We start from the raw sequence: 8,510 nt of genomic DNA, 5'->3' as shown, positions 1-8,510 counted from the left end.
CCCCCTTGAGCCTTCATGGCCCTTTATTGAAGATGGAGAAAGCTTCTCCCGTTCTTCACATAGTCTATTTCGTGGGACATGATACTGGACATCAGGGTGCTGTGTTTCTTATGGGGTTGTGGTGTTACACCTGGACAAAGGGCAAGTTGCTGCACTTTGTATACTTACTTACTCATTCAATACACACTGGCTGGCAAAGGCCCATCCTCAGACTTCCTGGGTCAGGAGCTGAGGGAAAGGGGCCTTATAAATCCAATGAACAAGAGTCTCCCAGCCTATCCATTCCTGATGGGACTGTTGTTTCTGGTGTCCATTTTTGTTATCCAGCTTTCCTTTGTCTCGGGAACAGTATGCCCATGTGGGCAACAGAGCCATGACCCCATTCAATACAGGGAACGACATGAAAGGTATGTTCCTAAGGAATGTGGAAGTAACTTCAGCACCAATAACTATCTCTTGTGATAAGAAGGCTGAATCTGCCAGATGGTGCTGGTGGCCCCTCTTCTGGTTCCTGCTGAGTTTCTCCTTTCATGGTCTGCATCGCCTGCAGGCTCTAAGACAGCCCAGCTACCAAGACTGTGACTCCTCCAGGGGAAGAGAGACCTCATGCTTGTACCTGGCTGATACAAGTCTCTCAAAATTGATTTTTATTTTCCTTTTTACTTCATTCTTTAAGAGACTGATTCTATTGAAAGAAATGTAAACCATTAGAAATGAAAACCATTGGCGATAGTCTCTCCTTTATCATTTTAATTGTGTAGTTTTCTGGGATGTGGTGTAATAACCTGGTTAGTTTTCTCAAGTTCTTATCCCCAACTTGGGAAATGTTAGGAGCCTCACTCAATCATTACAAGTTTGGCTTGGGGTTTTTGTTGATTTTTTTTGACAGTTGTGGGGCTTGAACTCTGCCTGGGCGCTGTTCCTGAGCTCTTCAGCTCAAGGCTACCACCTTACCCCAGGGCCTGGGCATGGTCCCTGAACTCTTCAGCTCAAGTCTACCTACCATCCTACTCTTAGAGTCACTTCCACTTTTTTGGTGGTTAATTGGAGATAACAGTCTCACGGTCATTAGTGCCCAGGCTGGCTTTGAACCTCGATCCTCGCATCTCTTCATAACAGTGGTTCTTAGACTCAGCCAGATATCCAAATCACTGGGAAAGCTTAAGGCAAGGGTTGCACATGAGGGGACAGGACAGTGCTGGTCCAGGGACCACCCAGGGTTCCTTTGCTTTCCCTAACGCTTCCATAAGCTGAGGTGCCAATAAATGGTTTTGATTCCTTGCCTTCTACCAAGATAACCAGCTGCTGAGTACAGGATTGTAGGCCTTACTAAACTTCAAAACATACAAAAAATGCAGCAATGTAGTTAAACTGCAGGTGCTTGTTCAACAGGTAAGGTGGGAAGAGCCCAAAGTCTGCCTGGCTAGCCAGCTTCTGGTGATTCTAATGTTACTGATTCCAGTCTCCAGGTGGAGGCAGGACCAACGGCACTGTATAGATAATCATCCACAGGCAGTGCCTCCTTGGTTCCCGGAGTCTTGAGTAGGTTCAAAGGACTGGATGTTTGAAACTGGGTACCATAAAAAAATATAAACTTCTAATGTCCTTTTTACTCTTTGTGTGTCTAAGAAAATAGGAACCAGTAAACATATTAACTTTCACCTGTATAAAACTCCACCAGGAAGGGATGGGCTGACTCATTAGCACTGCCAGGAAGTACTCAAGGTCTATTCAGACACTCAAGGAATAGTGACCTGGAGGGAGGGTTTGGAGGGTGGAACTGTTTATAGCCATCAACGGAAAAACTTGTCCAGTGATGAGCAGTGTTTAGTTCCATGGTGACTGGACTGACTCTTCCACTAACATCCTGCTTCTGATGTGTGACCGACTCCATTTCTCCCATCCTTAGGCTATAAAGAGACTGCAATGCTGAGGAAAAGAGACAGAATATAAGCTCTTCTCAAACCTGTCTAGGGAGGGCGGGCCAGCTCCATAATTTACAGGAAGGATCCTTTGTCTAAAAATTGTTAGGAGGGGCCAGGAGTTTGGCCTAGTGGTAGAGTGCTTGCCTAGCATGCACAAAGACCCAGGTTCAATTCCTCAGTACCACATACATAGGAAAAACAAAACGCTGGAAGTGGTGCTGAGGCTCAGGGTAGAGCTCTAGCCTTGAGATAAGTCCAAGGACAGTGCTCAGGCCCTGAGTTCAAGCCCCACAACTGGCACAAAAAAAAAGTAAAAATTGTTAGGAATTTCAACACTGTGGCAGCAGAGCAGTAATTCCAATTCTAGGTTCTGATATCAAATGCCCTTGAGGTCAACCCTCAGGTAGGAACTCAAACAACAAAAAAGCATGCAAATTTAGAGGCGCGCTCTCTCTCTCTCTCTCTCTCTCTCTCTCTCTCTCTCTCTCTCTCTCTCTCTCTCTCTCTCTCTCTCTCTTTCCTCCTGTCCTCCTTCTCATCGCTCTCCCTTTTTCTTTATTTTTTATTATTATATAACAGTGATGTACAGAGACATTACAATTATGTAAGTCAGGTGAAAAGTTATTTCTTTTTGGACAATGTCACATCTTTCCTCACTGTCTCTTGTATTTCTTTTGTGCTAGGAAAAAAAAAAGAACACAAAGTGGGAATAATAATGTTGTTCATTACGTGGTTGAATTAAAAATGTGCTCCCACCACATCTCCAACCTGCCTTTCTTCATTTTTGACTAAATAGTTCAACGTTCTGATTAAATGAAACCTAACAAGAAGGGCTACATTGGAGTCTACCTTTGGTCTGACTATGATAAGATGGATTATCTACTCTGTGATAAGGAAATGCACAGCACAAATATAATTAGAGGGAAGGGTGCATGATATCCACAGTGACAAGCTTTCCAGTCACCAGACTTCTCCCAGCCTGGATGTCTCAGCACAGAGTGTGTCACATTCTCCTCAGTTAGAACTTGTAGATGAGATGTGGGAAATGTCCACAGTGGGGCCAAGTACCACACTTAAAATTCAGCAAAGCCCTGTCTGTCACGGAAAATAATAATTACACATATCTATTGAACACTCAGAAGATGTAACATGTCTGGATTGAGATGTATAGAATGTAGAAAGTATACCACATTTCAAAGAAAAAAGAGGGGAGGATCTCATTAAGAATTTTACATTAGCATGATATAGTATATAGATGTCTACTTGTTTATTTGAAATAGGAGGGGAAAATGGGAGGAAGGAAATGGGAACAAAAACAGAAGGGATATCAATGTGTGAGAAGTAATGCACCCTCTATCTGGCGAATATAACTGTAACCCCTCTATACATTGAAGTAGAAAAAAATTATTTTAAAAAAAAGGAATTTTATATTAGAGACTTCCAAGTGGGCACGAGAGGACAGCGAGCAAGCAGCTGGCACGGCGGCCCTTGGACGGGGCCATGGAGAAGCTCCAGTGGGTCCTGAGGAGCAGGCCCTGACGAGCAGGTTCTGGACACCACCTCCCTGAGTGTCAGCACGAGACTGCAGTGCTTTGTGACATGCTTCACGGCTGGCATTTTCTTCTCTGTCCTTGGAACGGGATTGCGGTGGCTTCCCAACATAAAGCTTTGTGCAGTGTGTTACAGCCTTGGGAACCTTTGTGCCCAGTGCCTGCTTTCTGATGGGACCAGTGAAGCAGCTGAAGAAAATGTTTGAAATCACACGATTGTTTGCAACCGTTAGTATGATTCTGTGCCTCGTCTTTACCCTGTGTGCCGCCCTGTGGTGGCACAAGAAGAGACTGGCCTTATTATTCTCCAGATTGCAGTTCTTATCCACGATGTGGTACCATCTGTCCTACATCCCATATGCAAGGGATGCAGTTCTTCAGTGCTGCTCTTCTATCCTAAGCGGAACGTCCTAACATGCTTGTGGACTGGAGCATCGAGTGTTGATAGACTGTGTTTGAAAAAGTGCCTATGGATGTGCTGTGTTTGAAGTACACCGCTCCCCACAGAGCCCCCAGTCACTCCAGAACCAGCTCACTCCAGAGCCGAAGACCCTCTCCTGTACTGGTGAATGCCTGCACCACCCAAACCATTCCTGCTTGTGACCCTCCACCCACTCTGTATCATTAACTTGCTTCCCAAAGACAGGGAGACTTCTAATCATTGCCAATTGTAAATAATTTTGCCTAGTTTTTTTAATCTTTTCTTTTCCTTTTTTTTATTGTCAGGATAATGTATAGAGGGGTTACAGTTACATTCGTCAGGCAGTAGGTACATTACTTCTCGCACATTGATACCCCTTCTCATGTTTTTGTCCCCCTTTCCCTCTCCCTACCCCCTTCCCAGTTTTTTTATTAATCTTTTCAAGGCAGATTTTGAAATGTGACTAAGGGATGAATCTGTGCTGCAGGGTATATTCAGCTTACTTGGTTTTCTTAAAATGTCTACATTTTAAAGATCTTTTTTAACTTTAAAAATGTGAAACTTTATATCTTAAAGTTGCTTATTACATATAATAAAAATAATACATATTTACAATTTTGAAATAAACCCACTCTTGGTAAAAATTTTTTTAAAAAAGAATTTTACATTAGCCAGGTCATTGGTGCTTCATGCTTGTAATCCTAATTACTCAGGATGCTGAGATCTGAGGATCTCAGTTTTCAGCTAGCTCAGGAAGGAAAGTCTGTGTGACACTTATTGCCAATAAGCCACCCAGAAAAAGCCAGAAATGGCTCTGTAGCTCAAGCTGTAGTGAGCTCTAGCCTTTAGCAAAAGAGGCTCAGGGACTGGCAAAAAAGGGATCTTATGTGGAAAATGACCTGTGTAACTTACGGGCAGGGAGGGGAGGAGGAAATTGGGGGAAATAAAAGGTGACATTGTTCACAAAAAGGAATGCACTAATTACCTGGCTTATGAAATGGTAGTCCCTTTGTACCACATATTGATAGTAACACTGAAACTGATTTTTTAAAATAAAAGAACCTTATCTTGCTAGGCCCTGGTGACTTAGTTTTACATTGATTATATGTTTTAGGTATGGTGGGTTATGGAAAACGTTCAATTAATTCTACCTCATTTCCTTTTTATCTTTTTAAGGTGTTTAGCAGAAGATTTACAATTCTGTGTGAGGCTCACTGTAGCTGGGGCTGTCCTAGGAGATCAGCTACTTTGAGTGTTCATCTGTCTGTGGGATGATACATTTCTGGAGGGCAGAAAGGACCAGCCCCAGCCCACGGAAAGATCCCTCCGCAGCCAAGCTCATCTCCCAAGGTCTCCCTGCACCCACTTTCCTTATCTGATCCTTGTCACCCCAACACACACACACACACACACTAGGTTAAGACCGTGCATTGTGCACCTCTGTCCTCAAGGCATAGCGCAGAATCTACTGTCTAAGTAACCCCCTGAATATCTTTGTTTTTATGTGCATTGTTAATCATCTGCAGCTTTTCCCACTTACCGTACTATGTATATGTGCCTCTCAGATGCTGAGTTAAATGGCACCTCCATTACATCTCTCCCCCAAACGGCTGTCCTCCAGCTTATGGAACATTAGCTACCTGAGCTCAGTCAACATCATTGAGACACTGGGCCTAGCCCAGGGCTACAGAACAGTAAATGTTAGTGGCCCTGCCTGGTGACCATCACCAAGTTTCCAATGACTGCACTTCCGCTAGGATCTCACTAATTTTCATGTTACTAAGGCACTATGTCAGTGTACTTAGGGGAGAAAAGGGATATGAATTAGAGTTTAAAAGCATGGATTGGAGCCAAAAACCTATCTCTTAGATTTGATAAACTACAGTAAACACTGTGCTTTTTATAGGACACCAGGTAAATCTTAATAAAGCTTCAGATGACTTGGGAAGAACAGGAACCCCGCAGCAGGAAACAAAGTAAATTATTTCTGCAGAGCAGATTTCCCAAGCAACATCGTGTGTCAACATTACTGTCAGCTCCTCAGAGCCAATCTATTGCTCTTTAGTTACTCCCAGCTTTCAGAGCCTGTGGCTCTCCTCACAGTTCATTTCACAGAAATGCATTTATTTTGAAAAAGTGCACATAGCTACCAGCCCATTCACTCTTTGGACGTCAAACCTGACCACAAAACCCTGTTCTATTTTGCCCTGGGAAGTAATTACTTAATGTACTTCAACGTATGTATCAAACTCATAAGAAAGTACTCCAGGCTTCTCTACCTCTTCATTGCTTCAGAGAGTAGAATGAAGAACCCCCCCCCCAAAAAAAATAGATCCACTGCAAGAAATGAATAGTAGTTACTCATTCTTAAAAATAAATGAATAAATAATAATAAACTGGGTTTCCACTGATACCTATTGAGCCTCCAGAAAGGTATACCACCCCCTGGTTTCTCAGCCTAGGAGCTAGGAATCAAACTATGAACAGGGTTATTATTGTCACTAGTGCATTTTCTTTCCTGCAGTGGGATGTGGGGCCTTCGCATTTTTATTTTCTGGTAATACGAAAATTGAACTCAGGACCTGGCTCTTGCAAAATGAGCACTCTGCCGCTTATGAGCTACCTCTCCAGCACCTTTCTGTGTTGGCTAGTTCTATGGCCAGGTCTCATTTTATGCCCAGGCTGCCAGGACTGTGATCCTCTTACTTGTACTTCTCTGTGTTGCTGAGAATGACAAGCACACACCTCTTCCTCCAGCCATTATACTTCCTCTCCTATTGGGATAACAGATATCTGCCACCAACACCCAGCCTTTGAGTGAGAGGGTCTCATGAACCTCCATATCCAGGCTGGCCTCAAACCACAATCCCCTATCTGTGCTTCATGGTAGGGTCGTTCCTCTTAAGCCCCTGATCCTCAAGCAGAATCATCTAAGAAGGGTTGCCTCATTTGAGGCCAGCTTTCTAAGAGTACAATTAGAACATGACCTGGACCAGGAGCCTACAGACTGAGCTCAGGGTAACTTTCAAGCTTCTAGGCTCACCACCCACAATTCCTCTTTCTTAGTATTCACATTAAGATGATGGTGTGCTGTACTTGGAGAGCGTTGCTCAGATAGGGATAGATTCCATCCCTGAGACTGTTCAGTCTCATTTCATCCTTTCTCTACTCACTGTTTCTATCCCACTTCTGCTCATTTTCTCTGGGCCCTTGTTTATGTTGGTCTTCCCCTTTTCAGGCAACATATGAAGTCAGTGGAGGTCAAAGGTGAGTAAGTGCTCTGCTCCCCTCCACCTCCAAGTCCTATTCAGATCCCATGTCTTATTTAAACGCCCTCTACATAGTCTTCCCTAATTTCTACAATTGAAGGGCTTTACTTCCTCCTCTGATTATTTTTCCCAGCATTTTTCTAGGACTGTGGGTTCTTTCTTTTCTATCTGCCCATGTCAGTATTTCCTGCAGAAGCAGACCACCCAAGCAGTGCTCAATGCACACTTGATGATGAATGAATGAATCATGTTTTCTCTTTCTCTGGTTCTAGAAAAAAATTGTTGAGAAGCTCCACTTCATGTTCAACCAACTATCTGGCTCAAAAGATGTGTATTACCCTTGCCTTTCGCCATGCACAAGCATTAACTCAGAATGAATCAAAGACCTCAATGTCAGACTGGAAACCTTGAAACTGCCACACAAGAAAGTTGGAGAGACACTAGAATTCATAGGCACAGGCAAAAACTTCCTGAACAGAATCCCAGGGTCACAACAGATTGGAGAGAGACTTGATAAATGGGACAACCTAAAAATAAAAAATTTCTGCACAGAGAAAAGCATAGCTACTAAAGTAGAAAGACAGCCAATCAACTGGAAAAGATATTTACCAATAATACATTTGACAAATCCAGTATCTACAGGGAACTCAAGAAATTAATTCCCCCCAAAACCCAACAAACCAATCACTAAATGGGCAAGGAAACTAAAGAGAGATTTATCAAAAGAAGTGTTTAAAATGGCAGAAAAGCATATGAGAAAATGCTCATCATCCATGGTCAAAAGGGAAATGCAAATAAAAACAACCCTAAGATACCACCTTACCCCAACAAGAATGGCCAACATTTTGAACTCAGACAATGACAGATGCTGGTAGGGTTGTGGAGAAAAAGGAACCCTACTGCACTGCTAGTTCAGCCACTGTGGAAAGTAGTGTGGAGGTTTCTTAAAGAACTGAAAATAGACCTTCCCTATGATCCCACCATACCACTCCTGGGCATCTATCCTGAACATCATAACCCAAGATATGATAAGGACACCTGCTCAGCTATATTCATCTCTGCACTATGCACAATAGCCAGGAGATGGAAACAATCCAGATGCCCTACTGCAGATGAACGGATACAAAAAAAATGTGATATATATATATATATATGGGTATCAATGTATGTGAATTAATGCACTTTCTAACTGGCAAATATCATGTAACCCTTTTAATAATTACAATAAAAATATTAAAATATATATATATATGAATTCTACATAGCCAACAGACAAGATAAAATAATGGCATTTGCATGGAAGTGGATGAAACTAGAGCAAATCATGTTGAGTGAGCCAAGTCAA

General features: G+C 42.7%; 1 pseudogene; it reads left to right on the top strand.

The window, feature by feature from the left end:
• Positions 1-373: 373 nt before the first annotated feature.
• On the top strand, positions 374-3,889 carry LOC150051735 (vesicle transport protein SFT2A pseudogene; annotated as a pseudogene).
• Positions 3,890-8,510: the final 4,621 nt, after the last annotated feature.

The sequence above is a fragment of the Megascapheus bottae genome, chromosome 17, assembly GCF_031878675.1.
Source record: "Megascapheus bottae isolate mThoBot1 chromosome 17, mThoBot2.hap1, whole genome shotgun sequence".
In the NCBI taxonomy this organism is placed as follows: domain Eukaryota; kingdom Metazoa; phylum Chordata; class Mammalia; order Rodentia; family Geomyidae; genus Megascapheus; species Megascapheus bottae.
This window is presented reverse-complemented; position numbering and strand designations above follow the sequence as displayed.